Source organism: Mus musculus, chromosome 5 (genome assembly GCF_000001635.26).
Source record: "Mus musculus strain C57BL/6J chromosome 5, GRCm38.p6 C57BL/6J".
Classification (NCBI taxonomy): Eukaryota; Metazoa; Chordata; class Mammalia; order Rodentia; family Muridae; genus Mus; species Mus musculus.
In genome coordinates, this window is record NC_000071.6 from 98534838 (window position 1) to 98554683 (window position 19846).

Sequence of the window (19846 nt, forward strand, 5' to 3'; positions counted from 1 at the left end):
ACCTGCCTCCTGGCTGAAGTTGAAGACCGGAAACAGGGCCTGTCCCAGAAGATGTGTTGCCTCTGCAGTCTGTGCACTCACCTGCACCTATTGGTCTCTGAGGGACCCAGAACACAAGATGCCTCCCTCACCTGCTCTGGAGGTCAGTGGAAGTCAGAGCCATCGCAGGTGGTCACCTCTCCTCTGGTGGGGAAGGTGCCCGGATGTCTGGAGAGGGAAACAGGGGTCTGTCCCAGAAGCTGTGTAGCTTCTGCCTGTCCCAGAAGCTGTGTCACTTCTGCAGTCCGCTCGCTAACCCTCTGCAGTCTGCTTGCTGACCTGTGCAGATTGGTCTCAGAGTGACCCAGGGACAAGATGGCTCCCTCACCTGCTCTGGCTTTCAGATCCCTCCTGGGTGGCCACCTCTCCTCTGGCGGGGAAGGTGCCTGGATGTCTGTAGCCCAAAACAGGTCCTGTCCCAGAAGCTTTGTAGCTTCTGCAGTCTGTTTGCTCACCTTCTGAAGTCTGCGAGCTGATCTGTGCAGACTGGTCTCAGAGGGACCCAGGAAACAAGATCAAATGACGAATTTTCAATGATTACTTTTCAGGTCCTATAAAAACTGACGTAGGTTTGTGGTGACAAGTTTCAGATATGTGCATGTACAGTCTAACTAGTTTGACATTGTTATTATGCTTAGATTGGATGCTTGACATTTAGATTAATTACACTTATGAGAAAATGCATAAGGTAATCCATTCATCTTCACACTTTTGATTCAACATAGTAATTAGTAATTCAACTTAGACATGCAATATAGTAATTAGGCCTCTGTGCAGTCCATTCACAGACACAGGGTCTTCAGGATTGGATGTCACTACACTTGTTGGTAGCATAGTATGATGTGTGGTTGTTTATGAATAGCTAATAAATGAATGATTCCTGAGATACCAAAAGAGTAGAGGGCTGAGAAGCGATGTTCATTGTGATGTCAGGATGGTGTGACCTGCCATGGCTCTGAACATCTGAGAGAGATGTTCTGCTTGCTGGCATAGTTGATGATTTCTCTGAAGACTCAATGGCTGAACGCCACAGTGACATAAAGACGTTTACAGAAATGGCTTTGAAACAAATCTAGTAAAGTTTTATTTTGGGTTTTCTGTTTGCCCAACGATTGTATAACTTTAAACAATGCTATGATTACTTTAGATAGTGGTTTAATGTATGATACCATGCTGACAAGTGCAGGTCAGTATCTTTATTCCCCCTAGCCTGCTCATCAATTTAGTTAATTCTGTGGGGTCAAGTTAATAAACTTCACACCGAATGGCAATGTATTCAGTTTCTTTTTGTCTTTAAATCTGTTCCCTCATGAAGACAGCAGAGCACCAACTTTTGAAGGAAAGACATTTGGTTTTAAATTCTGATATACAGTCTGTATAGATTGTCTGCATACAGCCATAGATTGTCATCAACTAAACATCTATGAACCTAGTCTCTTTCTTTATTCCACTTCTAGGGTTGGTTTTTTAAACAAGCAGCCTGTAGAGTGCCAGGCAGACCTGGAGTCTCGGCCTTCTGAAGCTTCTGTTTTTGTGACTGCATATACTCCCTTCTGCCTTTGTCAATAGTTCTCTCGTTAATCTCTTAATCACCAGGCTGACTTTCACAGACTTTCACAGGGAATGATGCTCTCCTCGTAACTCTCCTAAGCTGAGCACTTGGAGTACAGTCTTTCTCTCCTTCAAGCACTGTCTCAAGTATTTGGTATTCCATGAGAAAATAGAAACTTTGAAAATAGACTTTAAGTACAAATGAAAGGCCACACTCATTACTCTAATTTCCCCACCTGACGATAACTTCTTACCTTTTCCCAATGTGTAGGCTTGTGCTACTAGACACACTCAAATGAGCAGTTATATGTCTTAAAAGAAGAATTAAATATAAGATTCTTTTAAATGTGTCTTTTGTTCACCAGATAAAGTATTTACTTATCAGTTGATAAAATTTCTGTCTTACTCAAGCTATATTCAAGATAAATATCTTAGTACTAAGGCTCTTTTAGGAAATGTTCCATCCTAGTACTTTTTTTCAAAACCAAAAACTCATCTCTTGCTTTAGCAAAGCTATTCTAGTTAGAGGTTAGAAGGGTGATATTCTATTGAGTTTAAAGATGGATTGAGCATCTGACCCAAGCCAAACACTGTTCACAAACTGAAAATTCTGGGATGAGCAAGACAACATGCTTTTCAGAAAGGTTAATTGTTTATATAAAACTGTTTATAATTAATTAAAAACAACCAAAATAAAGCAGCACATTAAATTCTTTAATTTACCCATGAACCAAGTACTAGGCCATAGAGAGAGGAAGATATTTAACTTGATTATTAAAAAGTTAGACATTTTCATATTACTGAGGAAATAAGGAGTGCTAAAGAGAATATATTGAGGGGAAAAGCCAAAGTACTTTGGACAGAGGATCAAGCAAAATGAAAGACCTCTTGTCATCAAATGCTGTGCTGATTCAGTTTTGATAGTGGACAGAGAAGACAGGTAAATTCCAAGAAAACAAGCTGAGACAATCACTGCATAGGAACATGATAGTATGTATGATGTACTCTCAACTCTTACAGAGGAGTTTTTTTCTCCTTCAGATTAACACCAATACTTTTGTTTGCTTGTTTGTCTTGTTTTCTATTTTATGGTCTTAATATAATCAATGTCCATTCTCCAGCTAGTCAGACCAGATGATATTGATTAGCATTATGTCTAATTTAACTACGTCAACATGTCTTTTATTGGATTAAAAAAGTATACTTTGACTTTTTCAAAATCATTTTATTCTAAAGTATATTAATTTCAGTAGCCTTTATAAATGTTCTTATCAATACGGACTAGCAGTTTTGGTCCGGATAGCATAAAGGGTTCATATATAAATGATAACTTCTGCTCCCAACACTAGAAGCAAATGATAAAAGGTAAAGTGTTACAGATATTGGACTTGAAAACAAAGTTAATAAACTGCAAATATCTAAAACCACAATCTGGTTGCAGTGACTGGGCCTAAAAATGTTGAATGGGACACTTGGAAATAGAGTCAGTGGACTTATTAATATGTGATGCCTAAGAGTTGAAATTATTCTTAACCAAGATAGTTTGTCATATGCAAGGATTACAGATTATGGGTCTGACTATGAGTGTGAGACTATTACCTCATACAATAATGTGATACAGAGCAATGAGAGGACCAAGATATCCTTGTTTAGCTGTAGAAACTTGGTTATGTTGTGCATTGGCTTAGTGTTGCAATTTGTTGTCAGGGCTATCATAGTGAGGAAGGGAATATTTTAATTATTTGATAATAAATTTATTTATCATGCTAAGTGATAACTAAAAATTCAAAGAGTTTAAAGGCCTCATGATAGCTGAAAAATAGAGGAAAGATTCCTTTCATGGAAATATGCTTGCAATTTATGGTTGTAAAGCATGCTAGCAAACTTTTCTTAAGGAAGAAAAATGTTCATGCATGCCAGTTACCCCAGCACTAGGAGGGCAAAGTTAGGAAAATTGTGAATTCGAGGCCAGCTTGGGTTACATAACTAACAAGGCAATGTTCACAAACAAACAAACAAACAAAAATAACAGCAACAAAAAACAAGCAAACAAATGAAATCAATTTTATGGGAAAATTTAATTTAATGTTATTTCTGAATAACATTAAAATAATCATGAGGTAAAAGGGCAGGCAGAAAAGGGGAAATAATCCAGCATGGATAGTATTAATCACTTAATGAGTGAAGAATAACTTGGACCAGATGTTAGGATAGGCTCTTCTGACTCTCCCCCTTCAGTAGTGCCCTCAGGAAGGTATCTGCAAACAGGTGGACAGGAACACGGCTAATGTCACAACATTTAGCAGCTTGCATTGGGAAGGAGATATAGGAAGGAAGCTTCACCCACCCCACCCCTAGCCCCAGGCAGTGTGGTGCTGTGGTTATCACCTCAAAGAAAGGTGCACATAGGACCTTAGCACAGTGTATCCCATACCAGCTAACGTCATAACTCTGGGGAAGGGACTGGTGATGATGGGAGGGAGGAGGTAGGATTTGAAGGGAGAAAAGAGAGGGAGAGGGTGGAGAGAGATATTTAGTGTCTGTGTATGAAACTGCCAAATAGCAAGGTTAATTTAAAAGGAAAAATAAAATTAAAGAAAACATTGATACTCACTGAACTAAATACTATAAAAGAGAAATACACATTGCATGCTTCCTGACTATACTTCTTTCTTACTTTGTAATCGTTTACTACCAAGCAAGCATCTTTTCTTTTATTCTTCTATTATAATCTCAGTAGTTGCAGAATTCAAGATTAAGTCTTTTATTCATGATGTATATATTTTTTCTAGCAGTATTGAAGTATGGCTATTGCCCTGTAAATAAAAATTCCTTGCTGGAATCTGAGCCTGGTTCTATATGGCCAACCTACAGCCTTAAAGAATATATACTTTTTGTTTCCAAGTCACCAAATTTGTGATTACTTAATTCTAACAGCCCAAATATATAAGGTAATTTTTTTCATTATGATATAAATATTTTGTCATGAAAATCCCTTTCTAGTATTCATATTGTTTAAAAAGTATTTGTTTTTCTCTAGACAAAGTTTAACTATTCCTTATCAGTAAGACTCACTCATTTCTCCTTTCAATTGATTCATTCATTAAATAAAGTTATTGTTCTCAACAACTATTATATGCTAGGCCATTACTACTTGCTGTTTATAAAACTTTGCATGCTATCAGCAAGTAACCAGACATCCTCAAAATTGAAGACCCATGGGAAAGACTTACAATTAGTAAGAAAGAAAGAAAAAATAAAAAACAGTGTGAGTCTAATCCTGAAAGAAATCAACATCAAAAACACTGGTGTGTGAATTACATAGTAACCACACATACATGAGCACGAGGAAAAAACTGGTGTGTGCAGTGTTACATAGTAACCACACACAGGTGAGTATAACTACATTTGTTACTTCTCATATGTGAAAATAATCTTTGACACTAATTTTCAGGTTTCTGTGAGTGTGTTCCACATTTAAATACAACAGAACTAAGAAAAATATACTCAGATAAGTACAAGTTTATAGTGTTTAAAGAATGTTACCAATGGGGATTCCAAAATCAATTTTTTTCATTTGTGAATGAAAAAAAAAGTTCAAAACTCATTTTCTTAATGAATAATGCAACATTATTAAGCATGATCTATATTGTTTTGAAAGACACAATATAAAGAATACACAATATTACATGAGTGACTTACTTGACATCACAATGACATAAAATGATATTGAAAAAAATTAAATAATAATTTAATTCCCTTTAGTATATTTTTTTCTTCTTAAAATTGTTAAATATTCTTTTAAATGTGTTTCTTCTTACACTTCCAGCTAACAGCCCATCACTGAGAGAAGTCAGGTCAGGACTTCAAGCAGGGTAGGGATACTGAGACAGGAGCTGATGCAGAGGCCATGGAGAAGCATTACTTTTTAGTGTCCTGTCCATGGCTTCCTTTGCTTTCTTAGAGCACCCAGGACCACCAGCCCAGAAGTGGCACCACCCACAGTGGGCTGGGTCCTCCTGCTTCAATCATTAACCACTAGAATGTACCCCATGCTTGACCATATTTTATCAGCTGAGATTTTCTTTTTCAAAATGACTTTAGCTTATGTCTAAGTTGACATAAAAAGTAGGCAGCATAATTGACTCCTTGTCAGAGTGGCTCTCGAATTACTATTAGCCTACAGCCCTTTCATTTTTGTTTATATCCAAGATCTCATACTAATACTAAGAGCACAATATAAAAATATTCCAAACTTCAAATTTCCCAGTTCTTAAAAGTATAAGTACTTTAAAAGTTTGGTCTCTTTAAAACATCTGAAATTTCTCTAAAATATTCAAAGCCTCTCTAAAATTTCAAAGTCCAATAAAAAATGTGTTGCATAGATTCTTATTTCAGTGGGAGGTAGAATCAGGGCATAGTTAAAATCAAGGCAAAGGCAAGCCAAGATTATCTGTGTTAAATGTTCAGTGCTTGATATCTTGGACCCACTCACTGCCCTCTGGATTCCTAAGGACCTCAGTCACTTGTAACTCTGCCCTCGGCAGCACACACATTATGTCACCTAGGCTCCTGTCCTTGGTAGACATCCCATGGTATTGGCATCTCCAAAATGCTGGGGTCTGCCCTCCTACTGGGCTACAGCTTCACCAAGAGCCTCTTCTGGGATCTCTCCAGGGTCTCTGAACCTGTCACATGGTACCAGACCTCACCTTCTCTCCTTGACCTCTTTAATCCTGCGGCTTCAACTTTTGCTGAGGCTGTCCTTTCTTCAGTAGTCTCTCCTGTCCTCTCTCCTTGCAGCCTCTCCACTTTGATCCTTAAATATCTGGATGGCTGCCTGGAAAATTAAACTGAAAAATTTCATGACAATGTTGACAACCTTTATGGCTTGCTTTAAATTCCCATTCTTCAGAACACTTTTTTCCCCAAAGAAAGTATAGTTATGGCATAGTATTACAATTTTATATTGACAAGATGCTATTACAAAAGGTGACAGTTTCCTGGTTTTTTGTTGTTGCTGTGGTTCATTTTTGCATATAAATTAAGACTACAACCTACCTGCAGAGGCATTGCAGGTGTGGCTGCCGTGTCCCATGTGTGTCAGTAGGTGGCAGACAGGAGAGAGGCTATGTCTAAGCTCAATGTTCTGACCTGTAAACATTTGAATAATTAGTATCCTACATTCCTTGAAGATTACAAGCACCATGGGGCCTGGATAGGAAGCCTGAGACCACAACCATTTGGGCACTGCATAGGCCTGCAGGGAATGGAGGTGCAGACAGTGCCTGAGATGACCCCTTCCCAGGTACTGTAATGCACAGTCGGTGCATAGCACGCCTAAGACCATCCCTGAGATGACCCCAGACACACAGAGATCCCAGGTCCTAAGAAGAGCAAGGGAGTGGCAAGGGAGTGATGGAGAAATGGAAGAGCAAGAGAAGCAGAAGAATGTGGGCACAATGGAGAGAGGCAGAACTGGAGACTCAAGGGTAGTGAGGTTAAGGAGGTTCTGGCCAGTCTGCCATTGGGGACCATGACTGGGTCCACGGCTCTGCAGCAACAGAAGTCTGTCATCACCAAAGGCCAGGTGGACACCTCTGGGCTGGGCTGCCACCCTGGGATTGAGGGTTGTTTAGACTGACCCCACCCCTCACCTGGGCATCATGGAGAGCTGGCCCTGAACGCCTGAGTGCAGGAGAACTGACTCCACCCCTATCTAGCTGCAGGTCTCCAGAGAGCAGCCTGGGAGGATCTGTGGGTGAGACAGCCCCTGAGCACTCAAGAGTGGTAGACCTGCATTATTACTCATTTCCTGTGTAGTAGGGTGGGCCAGGAAGAGATACCACCTGCAGCATGTGGGAGACCTGACCATGGGGTCATGAGAGCAGAAGTCCCTGAGCTAAACCTGGGAGAGCTGGCCCTGCTACATGTTTGCCAAGCAGTGACATGGACAAGAGAGAGATGGCAATCCCCCTCATCCCCCTACTACCCAGGGCAGACAGGAGAGCAGACCCCAAGACCATCAGAGTCATAGATGTCCCTCACTCGTTGCAGGTTTTGGGAGAGCAGGCCCTGTACCTTGCCTAGGTAGCACAGGATATTCAAGAGGAGTCCCAGTGAGGTTCCAGTATTGCTAGAGTAGCAGAAGCCAGAGGCCTCATACTAGACCAATAAATCCTTGCAAACAAACGAATATTTGGGAGCAAAGAAATGTGGAAACACTGTGACACACTACAGTTTCCACAGGGAGAAACTTGTTTTCTATAACCTCTGTTGGTAGGGCGGTTGCAGGGGTGAAGGGTGGGTACAGTGGTAGGGGAAGATGAGTGGGATTGGGGTTCACGATGTCAAATTCAAAAATAATCAATAAAAAGTTGAAAAAAATTGCAAGTAATCTGAGCATAGATACTACCAGACCAAAGTTGCATACTACTGATCATGTTGATACACCATATGTCTTCAGAATGATCAGTTTCAGCTGCCGAGCTTATATTGCATATATCCTAGTTGGGTTCTTCTTAGTTTGACAAAAGCTAGAGTCATTTGAGAAGAGGGAACCTTAATTGAGAAAATTCTCAACCAAATTGTCTTAAAGGCAATCCTATGTGGCATTTTTGTCAATGAATGTTTGCTATGGGAGGGCCCATCCCACTGGTGACCTAGACTGGTAGTCATTGATGATATAAGAAAGCAGGGTGAGCAAACCATGGGGAGCGAGCCAGGGTGCAGTCTCCTCCATGGCTTCTGCTTCAGGTCCTGCCTCCCTCTAGTGATAGGCTGTAAGCAGATGTAAACCCAGTCCTCCTAAAGTTGCTTTGGATCATGAGGTTTTGTCATAGCAGGAGAAACTCTAGCAAAGACTACACGATCTATTTATATTTGCCATATATAAAAAATCATCTAGAAAACCAAATAAACCAAGTCTAGAACTGTAAGTGTGAAACAAGAATATAAACTTCATTCACCAAATGAGATCCTTTGAAACATTGTAATATAGCAGTCACAGATATCTACCCCAGGGCCAGGTCAGAGTCAGTTGAAATGAGCTCTGTTGCAAACTTCTTGTGTATGTTAACCATTCACTTGTCAGTTCCACTACGGGTCAATTTAAGACACTATTATGTCACCATATATGGCTTGAAGATACAATGAAAAGAGTGTATGCTCTGTTTCATAAATGCTTACTAATTTTGTGAATGTTCAAAAAAGTCTACCTTAGCTTCAGTTAGAGTAAAGGAATCTGGTCTTGAGTATTGCTCTTGAGGTTGAAGATATATATAGCTAAGCACACTTTTTATGGTTTGCAGTGACTAGATCAGAAGTACAGTCACATTGCATTTAGAGATTGGATTGTAGTTTTAGAAGATAGCACCATGAACTTCCAGTACTCTTTGTTTCATTATATTCTGATTGACAAAGAGTTCCATCTAGTGATCGACAGATTAAGTAGAATTTGCTGAAATATAAAACATGTGACTCTTTCTCTAACATGAAATGAATAATTTGGACCTAGTGAAATAACCATAATATTATGTAGTTCACTTAAGTCATTAGAAATAATTTTCATTCTGCCTCCTAGAGGAATCCAATAAAAGGAATTAAGTATATGATACAATGTCTAATCCAAAGATTGTTTTATCATATTTGTTAATATATGCAGTGTATCTTGATCTAGCTTTATAATGTGGTCTAATTTATCTGCAAACCATAAAGTTCTGTGACTTAAAATTTTAAAGTATGAAACGACTTTAGTGCTGCTTATAGTTTTTTTTTTTTTAGTTTGTAATGCCTCAGGCACTAATTTGTTCCTGCTTCTACTGAACTTAACTGAAGTAGAGTCAAGCTGAAGACAGCTTCCATAGCCTCTGTCTGTGCAGTGGTGCTCTGAGGGCTGCAGAATGAAATCTCCTTGTGAGTTAAGAATTTATTTATTAAGAATCTAGAGTCTGTTTGTAACTTTTCTCTTTTTGTTCTTGATATAAACAGCTGTTCTATAGTACACAGCTAATTGCATTCTCTTACTCTGGATCCTTTAGTATTAACTGATATTAGTAATGAAGAAAATAGTTTAAGTCTTAAATTGAGTGAAAATTTTCTATTATATATATATGTATATATATATAAACCTATTGTGAATTCAAAACAAAGGTGTCTGCAGTCTGGTCCCCACAGTGGTGGTGATCTAGTGATGGCATATCACCTGCTGAGTCTGCTCGCATGTTTATTATGAATTCCAAACTGGCACAGTCTCCTTATCTTCTCTAACTTATTCTTGCATGTGAAATTAATGAGTGAAACATAAATACACAGTTAATAGATTATCTTTTTGTTTTATAATGTTTAGTTATCTTCCTATGTTTGTCTCCAGATTTCTCCCAGGTAATGCAAAACTGTAACTTGCTTAGAAACAAATGTGGGTGACACATGTGAGTGTTGACTACAATGACAAGCACTCATTTGTTACATCTAGAATTGTAACAAGTCACAAGCTCTCATTGAATTCCATTACTTTAGGCCACCCTACAACATATGGCCCATTGATACTTTTTCGTTTACACATTTGATAGTAATAAAAATGATAGATTGCCTGGAAGGATTGTCACATGTATTCACTAGTAGTTAAACCATGAGAAGCAAATCTTATCAGCACTCTTCGTTCAATTAACAAAGAATCCCACGCTATTTTCAAAATGCCAAATCTTTCAAGGACAGTAGTCATATAACCATCGTACTAACATTTCTCAAACTGTTTAAGAAATAAAAACATAGCTAATTTCTCTAATTTCAGCTACATGGAGTCTGAGAGACAGTGAGACCGTAAGTTGAAAGGCAAGTAGGTGACTTAGCAGAACCGTATTTCAAAATAAAAATAAAAAGAGTTGAGAATGTAGCTCAGCGGTAGAGTACATACATACGCATTCTGGAAAGTCTTGGCATTGGTCAGTCCTTATTATAGATAGATGATGGATGTATGGATGGGTGGATGTATGGATGGGTAGATAGATCATGTTGTGGTTTGAATAGGTATGGCCCCCATACACTCATGTATTTGAATGCTTGATTATAGGGAGTGGCACTATAGGTGGGTGTGACCTTGTTGGAGTAGCTATGGCCTTGGAGGAAGTGTACCACTGTAGGGGCAGGCTTTGATATCCCCTATTCTTCGGCTTTACCCCGTGTGGTACACTGTCTCGTTCTGCTGCCTTCGGATCAAAATGTAGAACTTTGAGTTCCTTCTCCAGCATTCTATCTGCTTGGATGCTGCTATGCTTCCCACATGGTGAAGACTGATTAACCCTCTGAAGCTGTAAGCCAGACCCAATTAAATGCTTTTTTTTATAGGAGTTTCCCTGGTCATGGTGTCTTCACAAGAATAAAACCCTAATTCAGACAGACAGACAATCAGACAGACAGGAAGAAATCAGGCTCACATTCTGAGATTTCGTTCCTTCAGAGGTACAGATAGGAATTAGAGAAGAAGAAAAGTAGCATTTGCTGGCACAGTTGATCAGCCGACTCATCGTTCACACGTCCTTGACCTCAACATGGAAATCCGTCTCTCATTAGATGCCGTAGCTGGGCTATCCCCCAAATTTCCCGTCTGACATTAAAGTTCTATCTGTGAGCAAATAAAGAATTTCATTTATAATGACTTGGAAATCTTTTGATTGGCCTAAGATTTACTTGTCAAAGGAAAGCAAGAAAAGAGGTACAAATGGAAAATTTTACTGGAAAAATCTGTTCCTAAGATTTAGCATTACGATTCATATTTGCTCGTAAGTAAGCGAATGCTATTCACTAGTGGCTGTAGAAATATCAGGGTTTGACCAAATTCACTTAGAACAACCTTGTTTCTATTGTACAGGTTGAAGTCAGTTAAGAGATGAAATGGTTCAGTAGGAAAGATTGCTCAACATCAGTAGCTCCTGGCATACTGTGCTTATGATTGCATAATATCATCTATGGATTGAGATATTCCCTAATGCAGCAGGCAGGAAGGTGTGGTTGCTGGACCATATCACCTTACTCTTCATTTGTGCAGAAACTATCTGCTAAACCATTCATTTGTGTAGGAAACTTTATACATACACATATTATTTATTTATTTAATTTATTGAGAAAGTATGCCTACTGTCTAATAGGCATAGGCAGTTAAGTATAAGCATTACATTACAAAAGTAGAAAATTCAGTACACTAACCAAAAAAAAAAAAAAAGTAGCTTGAGTCTCCAAACAATAATGAAGAGTGTGGTCATCCACCAATAGCGCAGTTGTCTATGTTATAAATTACTTGTTTGTTCTGTAAATATCGGGTATCTAAGACCTGCTGTAATATATTCATTAAAAGGTAAAGGGGTGCTATGAAAGGTCTCTGAAACAGATGATACCTCCTAAATGTTCCTCAAAGAAAGAAAGGGGGAGATGCCATTGTCAGCAAGATGTAGTGGGTGTAATTGAATGTACAGTCAAAAGGAGAAGTGATGGACATGTGTTTTCCCCCCCTGAAAATGCCCTTACTTTGGAAAGAAATGGCTGTCAGTGACTGTGCATTCCCTTGACAAATTATACCGTGCTCCACAATGGCAGCATTTGTCTTTGGTCTGTGGACCTAGGACATTCCCCACTGATGGGACCTTTTCCTATCCAGGTAATAATAAAGTGGTCAGTCATGCAACCAAAAGATCAAGTTTAAAGTCAAAATTAAATAAGAATTCCCAGCACTCTAGCATTTCATGTTGTGCAGAGCTCTCAGCAGCCGGGCTTGTTTAAATGTCATAAGTATGCAAATGGACTACCAGGTTGACATGAAAGATATATGCTGGTAAGGTAGCGTGTTCCACAGAGAAGAGAAGAACAAAAACACTAGAACAAGCCTAATAGCGACTCAAAGAGTAATGGATGCCATGTAGCCTCTACATGTCCTTTAAAAACACGTGTTCCAGCAGTTCAACTAAAGGTCACAGTGTCTTACTCTGTGGGACCTCCCTGGATAAGCCACATTTACAGTGTAAAATAAGTCCCTTTTATTTCTTTTGAATTACAAAGTTGACTCACATGTCTAATTTCAAAAACTGATGTTTATAACAACAATTAAAATATAATTAATGTATATTAAGTATATGTGAGGAGATGGTGGCTGTAGAAAACTTTGATGTGCTTAGAGTTCAGGGTCTCCGCAAATCTCATTTGCTCTGAGAGATTAGGGAGCTGAAGTGAAAGAGGCATGTTATTATCACACCTGTGCAGCAAACTGGTGGGACCAGGGCTGCTGGGTCAGAAACACCTGACATCAGTCTCCTGTTGTTGGCTACAAGAACTTCTTTTACTCAGATTCAGGGTTGTTCTGTCGAAGGGAGTTAATTTAGAGCAAAGAGTTCCAACTGAGGAAATTCCAGAGGCATTCAAAGATTGTGGTTCATCTTATTAATTTAGGTATTTCCAATGCTATAAGCTCTGAATCCAATTTAGCCATTTAAGGTTTTGTCATAGATCTATCTCCCCATAAAAACAGAAGGTAGGTTGATCTGAAATTTGCAAGCAAACGAAGTAGTCTTGTTTCGAAGAGAGATGAAAAGAGGCTTTCTGAATTCAGAAACAATGGGAAATCAGAAACTAACCAGTTGGAGTGCTTAAAACATTTGTCTAAGACTGGAGGATATGAAGACAGTGTAATAGTTCACAACGTGGCTGACTGGCTGAAGTCTATAACTTCTGGATTACCAAAATGATCCCATTTCCAGGTGGAAAATTTTATCCTTCTCCTTTAGTTTCTATTAAATTTGAGGTCCAATGATATCACTGTGAGCATATGACTTTGAATGTGTATACTAAAAATGGACATATGCAGTGGAAGTTTTAAATTCCATGCGAAGTGGCTTTTCAGAAGTAGATTCTAGTGAGGGGTCCTTAGTACTAGGCATCAAACCTGTAGAGGGCTAATGGTAGGTCTTGTGGGCCCAGATAGTTCTTCTGCATGTGAGGTGGTACAAAAAGGACAATTGGGGTTTTGGTTTACTGTCTCGCAGTGTGACCCCTCACTGTGTTTCTAAACATCTATTGCAGTGAGCTAAAGAAACTAAAAACCATGTTCCTAAGCTCTTATATCAACAGTGGAAAACAAAATGTGATTCTACATATATGAGGTAGCTTGTCATAAGCGAGGAAAAGGGACATGGGGAGCCATGGGTTAATGCACAGATTTCCAGGACAGGCTGATCAATGCTTTGTGGAGATGGCTGAAATATGGCGATGGCCCAAACAGCAGGGAATGCCCCTAATGCCATGCAAGTTTACACTGAAGCATGCTAAGCTTGAGTCATGACTATTTTATCACACTGAAAACCAAGACAGAGCAACAAACAAAAAAGAAACAGGAAAGAAAACCGAGTGGAGCAGATGTGAGATGCTCCTGGCTCCGTGTGCTGGGTAACTGCCTCATAGCCGTGTCCACTAAGCCTGCTTGATTCGTAGCATGCGGTGTGGGTGGTCAGTCCTCAGCACTGTCGGGAACTCCACGGGTGTGTCAGGACTGGCAGGAAATGTACCCTGGAGCAGGAGCCTATGACAGGCTGTTCCCATGATGCTTTGGCTTTCCTGACTGGGTGTTTCCCCTTCTCCCTTCAGTGCTCACCTGTGTCCAGGTGCCCCTCTGTTGGGACCTGACAGCAGTTACTCTATGCAAACACAACAGTTCTCAACAGAGTCCCTTTGTTTACTTGACTCAATAGCAGCTCCAACTCCTCTTCACATATGTTTTTCAATGTGTGCTGAGGAATTCACACAATCATGTCTCAGGGTTAGTCCTGGGAATTTGATAATTCCTGGAAATTGGACTCCAGTGGTAACATTAGATATCACCTGTAATACTCGCTGGAATTCTGTGACTATAGTCTATTTTTGTTCTGTGTGTATTTTATGGTTATATTTCCCTCTTGTGTACATACTGCTTATATTCTGGCTCAGAGGGTTACTCAAGATTAATTAGTGTCTCCTGTGTATAAGAAATGACAGCATCTGTAGTTTATCATGGGAAAACATATCAATTTTCTTTGCTCAATCAAATCCAGATGAAAATATTGCATATTTCAGTGCAAGTGTTAAAGGAATATACTAAGAAAGTGCCTTGTCCCTGAATTAGTCTGGATAATAATATTCTTAATATAGATTTTAGTATCAGTTCTATTACATGAGTTTAAGAAATTTTATTATTTGAATTAGTTATCTTGGACATCCAACAATTAGAAAGTGGTGGAGCAATTATGCCTGTACTTGAAAAAACTACGAGTTATACAACTCTATCTATCACATTCCAGAGATTACTAATAGGAGTGTCCAGTGAGGACAGCTAGTTATACAGTAATGTGCCAACTATGGTCCGTTTTATACAACCAAAGCCTGTGCACTGTGAATGATCTGTTACGACTACTGAGTGTAATTTAGAAATGTCCACTGCTCTGAGGAGCTCCTGTCCCTCCGCCTGATTCCACGCATCATTTCAGATGTGTTGGTAACAGCAGTAGGGAAAGCGAGCATGCATCAGAGCATTTCATGAAGATAGATCAGATGGGAAGAACGCTGGAAGAATTCCTGTGCTCCTTCCTTGAGTGTGTTCTGAATGACATTTGAAGATTTTTACGCTGGAAACAGCTGGTTTCTCTGTAATGGCTCAACGTGTGACTCTGGGCTCATTGCCTAGCTTCACGAGGCAATGTTTTTCAGGGTTCAATATGAAATGAATTAATATTTAAACTTAATTTATTCAATGAAAAAATAGGAAGAAATGTTAAATACAGATTATCTCTCCCTCTTTTCAGTAGCAGTAGCAGTTTTGCTTTACTCTCGCCCTCAATCCTAATGCTCACTGTCCCTCAGAAACACTGCCTCTCCTTCCTTCCTTTCAGAGATCTGATTAATAAGATCTTTTTTTTTCTTCTTTTTTCTGTATCAAAACACGGTAAGCCTCGGTAAAGCAAAATTCCTGGTCTGTTCCACCACTCCCTTCCAGCATCTGCCACCTCGGTGAACGGTCTAATCACTCCCCCAGCTGTGCAAGGCTAACTCTGGAAACATCAGTGGACTCTCACCCTCACCGTGTGTGCTGTCTTCAATCAGGCCTGGCTTTTTCAACTCCATTCCTCCTCCCACACTCATGGCTGACTAGCCCACCTTACTTTTAACATCCAATGCTTCCCCTTTCCCACATCTGTTCTTTGGGAAGTCATAAAATCAACCTAAACACTACTTTATTTTAATTTGTATCTTCATTTGTCACTTGTCTTAGCATCATATCTCCAGGAGCAGCCTAAGCTGGGCAGCCTCTCTCCTATGCCTGGGCCCTGGCACACATAATCCACACTTTCTTGCTTCATCACGGTATCAGTTGCTAAACCTTAAGATTTTAGTTCCAGGTTTTTTTTTTGTTTTTTTTTTTTTTTTAATGCTTTCCAAACTAGACAAATTTGCTTTTAGTTCTTAGTGTACCAAATACTTCTCCTTAGTTATTGCAATAGATAAAAACAAACATTTGTTTCTTGTAGTGACAATCCTGGAATTTTTGTTTCTTAAAAACCACAGAACTATTCTAAGTATGTTTTTTTGTTTTGATCCCAGGTGTGGGGATGTGGGGCCTGCTCTGGGCTGTCCCCAGCAGCTGACTATGACTCACCTTGTGCTCTAGCAGAGGTGTGGTTTTGCCAGCTGCAGATAATTTTTGTGATTGTGTGACATTTAGAAATCTGGGAACTTTTCAGAGTATATATAAGTGCTAAAGCCCAGAGAGGTGGAGTTGGTGGTTATTGGTTTTTTTTGGAGTTCGGTTGTGGTTTTTTAGTAGTTGTGCTCAAAGCAAAAAAACAAAAGGAAAGAAATTAGATTCAGGGATCTCTCTTTCTCCCCTCTTTGTTCTTCTTTCTCTCCTCTCTGGTGATAGGGGGTGAAACCTGAGGTTTGGGGGTGGGGGAGGATAACGGATGGGAAAAAGAAGAACCTACAAAGTAATGAAGAGCTGCTACAGTTTCTATGAGTCGATTTTCTGTGTTGTATAGAAGAAATCTCAGATAGTTCATCCTTGTATTTCTAGTGATGATAGCCAAAAATACTACAAGGGTTCAATGCATATTTATTGAATAAATGAATCAAGAAATTGATGCTCATGGAAATTCAGAAGTTTATCATTATTTTGATAATTTGCAATTTGATAACATTCACCTTATGAAATTGAGAGAGGTATTCAGATACTTAGAATAATAATTAGAGTAACAATGTAAAGATGAAGGACACTGGCCTTTGTTTAAGATGAAGCCTTTGACATTGGCAACTCATGCTTGCCAGTTCCCCCTTAGATCCTTACTCTCTAATTTTATATATTTTTATGTATGCTGTCCTAGACAATTCTATATGTGTCTTCATAATTATCTCTGTATGCTGATGTGTAAATGCTACTTTGTTTGACAATTTGTTACTTTAAGAGTATTTTTCTGATTCTCACTGTAGGAAAATGACATAAAATTCAGATTTGAACCCCAAATCAAGTCTCCTCTTTCCTAAGAAGCAGACTGCACGTGTTGCAAAAGCCATCATTGTCACGCAGGTGGAGCCTTCTGAAATTTATCTGTTTATTGACAATGGTTTGTCTTGGTATTTTTGCTGTGTTAATAGAATGCCATGGTTGGGGAAACTAAACAATTTTTATTTGGCACAGTTCTCAAAGATGTGACTACGACATCAATGTGCCAGCACAGTGCGGGTCTTCCAGAGAATGTCTCAAATGACTGGCTTCTATTGTGTCTCCAAAGGACGGGGATTTCCTGTAAGGATACTCATTCTATCCTGGAGCCACACTCACTTTATCTAATTATCTCCCAAAGACCCTACTATCAAGAATCAACTTAGCCTTTCAATATATAAATTTTTAGAGATGCAAACACTTTATCTATAGCATGTACAGTAAACACACACACACACACATACATACATTCAGTTTTGAGAATTAGTAATGCTTTTCATATGACATAAAATATTCCATATTTCTACCTATACACTAAGTTAATCCTCTTTATGGTTTCATTGCAGTTCATTATATGGCTGTGTGATCATCTGTACAGTCACCTACTGGTGGTGACATGAAATTGGTTATAAATATATACACTTTATACTACAAGCATATAACATTGTATACATTTATATAGGAGAAATTGAACAAAGAAAATTTCATCTTTTAAATGTTGTGAGCCATGATGAAAACTCTTTTCATGGAAGTTGAATTTTCTTATTCATGAGACTAAGAACCCTGAAGAGGGAGCACCAATTTCTATGGTAATGTGGTACTCCAGGTTGGGGCCCCTAGAATTTCTGGTAACAATTTGGGGAAAATGAGAATTTAGTATTTTAATTTGGCTGTCATATAACTTGGAGGATAAAGGATTAATAGAAGCCCTAGCAGCTAGCTGGGAAGCTACTGCGTCCTGTGTTAGCTGTGAGGTTGGGGACAGGTGCTTGCTTCTGTCACTTGCATTCTTTCTCTTGTATTCTCCTTGGTCCTTATGACTCAGGGTCAAGAGCCCCTTGTGCAATTTCTCATAAGCAGTAACAGGTGAAGCTAGGACAAATGGTTCGTGCAAACATGCGCACAAAAGGTCTCCTTAGAACCTGTGTGTGCTCACTGGGGCTGGAGTTGTATTGATTTCTCTGTTAAGTGTCCAGAATTAGCTGGACCTTGACACGCATGTTTCTTTCAACTGTTTAGCTTTCATAACGCAGCTTTTGAACACACTATTTACTGAGAAGGCAGCACCCTTCCTAAACGTGGTGGCATCTTTGAACCACAAGTTAATGAAAATGGAGGACTTTAGCTGCCAAACCACAACAGTGCCTCCAGTGTCTGTCATCTTGCTTTGAGCTGGTGCAAAGGCATGTGTTTTGCATCTGTATTAGAGAGGTTAGCCTTGACATTCCTTCATCCCATGCAATATTTGTTAAATAAAAGGAAAAGAAAGGGGCAGGCATGCTTCACCCAGATGTGATATTTAGTCAGCTTGGAAATTCTTCCCCTTGCCTTTCCTGTCACAATGCAGCACTCACCAGCACTGGCCTCCTGCATCCAATTAAAATCGATGATTGCTGGTGACTTATTATTCAGATTCCTAATCAGTTAATTACAATAGACCTACTGTGCAGAACAAGAGTACTACATTGCATTCGGATGGAAGCTTTATTCTTTGTTTCATGTTTACAAAATCAATTTAATAACTGCTCTTCCACGAGCCACTGGCATTTGTAAATATTTTTAAAGGGTAAGAAAATCCCCGAATCTTTTTTCAACTGTTATGAGAAGACAAGGTCATGTGTCAAAACCTGATCGTATTTACTTTTGCAAACCCACACACATTTGTTCTTCGTGGTAGAAACCACTGTCTTCTCTCAATCCGGCTTCATCGTCTGTAGGAAAACTCCATATGGGACTTTGTTCTTCCCACCTCCTGCTTTCTTCCTTCTTATGAAACACCTCTTCTTCCTCCTGTTCCCTGTCCCCTTTTCTCATTTCTCTTCTCTCTTAAAAATGTAAATCAAGAAAAGAAAATATCTAATAAAAATAAAAATAAACAAATAAAAGTATAAATCATATTTACTTCTATTAGTCAGATAGCAACAAAAAACTTGTTGAAATTGGTCAGAGTTTATATTTTATTCTCTGATATGATACCACTAGGGTGGTTTTGAACTATATGGAATCAAAGGGAATGGTTTGAACTGACTACCTTAATTACCATTTCCTTCAAAAAAGAATCAGAATGTGTGTGTGTGTGTGTGTGTGTGTGTGTATGTATGTGTGTGTATGTGGTTGAAGAAAAATGATAAGAACAAAGTTTGCTTTCAAGGATTATGAACATTTCTTCCTAAAGTGATACTAATCATGTAATAAATTACATTGGTTACTTCTATGCAAGATTTTGGTTTCAATGTACAGTTTAGAAAGGGATAATCTTCAAGTTATGAGATAATTTATAAAATATAATTTTGAAAAGTTGAAAAATGTGTTGCAAAGCATTTTTGCATTTGTGAAGCACAGAAATATTTATTCTTGGAGAAATTAGACCATTAAATAAACTTTCTCTTTCAATTGTTGTGTACATGGTTGATCTTATCACGGTTTTTAACCAAATGGATCAACTGTATCTTTGTACTAACATATATGAAAAGAAAAATTTACTTCTGTCCATTTGCCTTTATGTAAATTTTTAAAAAACTAAATTGG

At 38.8% G+C, this 19846-nt stretch overlaps 1 protein-coding gene and 1 non-coding gene across 4 annotated transcripts in view; both read left to right on the plus strand.

Moving 5' to 3' along the window:
* Positions 1-19846, plus strand: part of Cfap299 (cilia and flagella associated protein 299) — a 472916-nt gene that overhangs the window by 205700 nt on the left and 247370 nt on the right. The gene's annotated exons all lie outside the window — the stretch shown is intronic.
* On the plus strand, positions 6647-6777 carry Gm24279. The gene has a single exon (XR_003956089.1). It is a non-coding gene; the product is annotated as a small nucleolar RNA SNORA17 (small nucleolar RNA).